The 3329-nt window shown below is 43.6% G+C and overlaps 1 long non-coding RNA gene across 1 annotated transcript; it reads left to right on the top strand.

Annotated features, from left to right (window-relative positions):
- Positions 1-2068: 2068 nt before the first annotated feature.
- On the top strand, positions 2069-2779 carry LOC123426731. Its single transcript, XR_006622309.1, has 2 exons — positions 2069-2161; positions 2277-2779. It is a non-coding gene; the product is annotated as an uncharacterized LOC123426731 (long non-coding RNA).
- The last annotated feature ends 550 nt before the right edge of the window (positions 2780-3329 follow it).

Genomic DNA, 3329 nt, shown 5'->3' with positions numbered 1-3329 from the left:
CATCCCCCTCTTTATTCTTGTACTCGTAAGTTAGCCAGCTAATAAATGCTTAGTCGCTGGTGCAACCTCACCACTTAACCATACCTCACCCATAAGCTTTGCTAGTCTTGATACCTTTGGAAATGATATTACTGAGTCCCCTGTGGCTCACATCTTACGACAACACCAGTTGCGGGTACACGTAAAGGGTTATTTGACGTGATCGCGTTGATTGTTTATTTGGAGTTTCTTCTTCATCATCATCGATCTAGGATGGGTTCCAGGCCGACAGCCTGGGATAGCAAGGATGGACGTCGTTATTTTATCGTTTGTTTTCGTCCTTAGTCGGACCCTTCTCTTCTACATGATGTTTATGTATTGTACTGATGTGACTCTGATGTAGCTTGTGGCGAGTGTAAGCCAATTCCATATATCTCTTCTTTTCAGTACATGTACTTGTAACGATATTCATTATTGCGAAACGACGAGATGCGCTTATATCCCTGTCGAGGCCCTCATGCCAAAATAAGGATAGGATCGCATCTTGGACGTTAAAACTACACATAAGCAATCAGACCGTTCAACAACAAAAACCGATAGCAAACCACCATGTAAAATCATGAATGAAAGGTAAAATACGCATCAATCCTTTAGAAATCATGTATATGCCCCAAAAATTAGAGGAACACATGGCTTATTTTGAGTGGTGCCCCCTTGAATAAACATGTGTTAAACACGTAAATCATTAATCGGAGCAAAACATGGAAAAGGAAAATAGAGCGAGCTAATTTGGGCCCATTTTTATTAATCGATCTTTTCAGGCGTTGTTTCAAAGTGAAAATTTGCATAAACCTACAAAGGTCTTTTGTCTTTGATATGTAAAAATCCCAGGTTTATTTTTTTTAAATGTTTGATTTTTAATATTATTCATATGGAACTATGTTAACAGGTATTGCTATATACATCAAAAAAAAGTTCAAGTGGGTTCGTATTTTTTCAAAAACATTGTTTGTGCGAAGTACTCGGTGCATCAAATACTTTTCACTCATAATTACATATCACCCCTATAAGCATGGTTAATAATACAACCAACAACTGTCTATAAGCAGTTGTCATGTCATATAGAGTCAACCTAATAGCCGACATATACAATAGTAAGTTTTAGATGTGTACTACTTTAATAGTATTTAGCATACTTTACAATCTCACAAAGTGCCTTGGATCTCGTCCTGCAGCTGGCTACTCACCGAGGACCCGCTTCTCTTCTCTCTCCTCCTCTCTCACCTCCAACTAAGCAAGAATATCTCTCCCTAATAATAAAGCAAATACTGCTTTTATCGTCCGTCGTAACTTTTTTGCAAAAAAAGTCCGTGTCGTTTCACGTAATTAACCCGCAGTCCTTATATCAAGTGAACGAAGCGGTACATGCGAGATAAAAGAAAAAAAAACAGCCGCACGCACGCACGACCCTGTCTCCCGATCCAATCTTGACCTCGAGCGTGCCGCCACCTCCTGCCCCGCCCCTCCCCACCCTTCCTGACCCCGACGACGGTCGATCCGGTGTTGCGTCGGCCGGCGATTGGGGAGACCAAGACGGTGTCCCTGCTGCGGCAGCTCTACGACGCCGGCCACCGCTGCTTCGGCGAGAACTACCTCGAGGAGTTCGTCACCACGGCGCCGCAGGTGAGGCCACCTCCTCCAGATTTTACTGGATTGGATTGGATTGGGTGGCTGGATCCCCGTCTGTTTGCTCGCTGTAGAGCAACAAGGTGAAATCGCTACTAGGTATAGTCAGTGTCTCACAATCTTTTCCCCTTCGATTCCCTCGGTGACGGCCACACGAGAGCTCGGGACGGCCGGCGGACACCAGTAGGGGCGGGCTCGGGCGGGAGGCGCGGTCGGCTGGATGACGGAGAGGTAGCCACTCACCAGAGGAGACAGAAAGTGCTCCTTGCCGTGGCGGCGCCCCCATGTGTGTCGACCGCGGGTTCCTTGGCGCCGGGGCTCAGGCGCGGGGGAGGACGGTCGGCCGGGCTCAAACCTCGAACGCAAGCCAGCTCCTCTTTTTTCATGGCGGCGGGCTGCCAGCCAGCCGATTCGGGCGTCCTCTCGAGAAGACCGCGACCACTAATGCAATAAAAGAGATAAGGAACCTTCAGTCTCTAGGTTGCTGTTGACACAGGTGAGAGAATTACATGCTTTTCTCCTGCTAAAGAGAAGACTTACGTGGTTTTTAATTTCAAAAGATTAGTTTTAGTCTCTCAATTGGTGATGGATGTGGTGTGCGGCTCCTACAGTATCTCAAGGTTTACTGGATTTTACATAGAAAGTCATTTTGCTCTAATTTGGAGCATCAGCTACACACTCATCCAAGGAAAGGAAGGTATGATGACAAGGTTGATTGTTGTTTAATCTCAGCCAAACATTTGATGAGTTACCATTATGGGAGGATCAGATTCATTAGCTAGCTACATTAGCATGGCCCCAATGGCGGTGCTGGAGCTACCACTGTGTGCGCCTCTGCCATGCCAGCCTGATGTTGTACATGCTGATCAACGTGATGTTGTCAGCCACCCAGATTTTGTGCAGTTAGCTCGGCAACTTCCAGTGCCCCGCCGCCTTTCTTGACAGCCACGGACCCAGTGTTTCATCTACGCCTGATGTACTTCCGTCGTATATAATATTAGATATACACAATCATAGATGCATATATGATCTTCCACCTTGGCTCATGTACTGATAAGATTTGTGTTGATACATAATTCTCAACAAAGTGTAATACCAATTTCTTTCACGAAAAGTGTAGTACCAGTTGGTGTGATATCATGCTTCAATTTACATCATGTAGAGCAATCTTTCCTACTGTTTTGTTGAGTTATTATAACAAATCAAGTTGGTGTGATATCATGCTTCAGTTTACATCAAAAGAGCGGATGTGTTGATTCAGATATTTTAGAACTCTACATTTTATTATATAAAACTATTTCTGTTGTTTTCCAGCTTAATGAAAAAGTTCTTTGAAGCTTTGACTAGCATCCAACTAGAGGAATAACATGGTACTTGGTCAGGTTTTAGAGTGTGCTCCAAGTTCTCATAGTTGTGAAAGCTTTGCTATATGTATGTGATTGGAGAAATTATATAGTTGGTGTCTTGGTGAAAATTCTTATTTCTGGTTAATAAAATCATGTTATTGCTATTTGTTAAGTGTTCCCGCATGCCTACTATGATTCTGTCCTACTTTGTGTATGGCTTGCTGTCAAAAAATCAAACTTAACATGTGCTTGATTAATTCAGTCAAGCCATTATTATTTAGTTGTCTAATTAATGTACGAAGGTGTAATGTCCAAGAG

The sequence above is a fragment of the Hordeum vulgare genome, chromosome 2H, assembly GCF_904849725.1.
Source record: "Hordeum vulgare subsp. vulgare chromosome 2H, MorexV3_pseudomolecules_assembly, whole genome shotgun sequence".
NCBI lineage: Eukaryota > Viridiplantae > Streptophyta > Magnoliopsida > Poales > Poaceae > Hordeum > Hordeum vulgare.
Note: the sequence above shows the minus strand (reverse complement) of the source record. Positions and strands in the feature narration are given on the sequence as shown.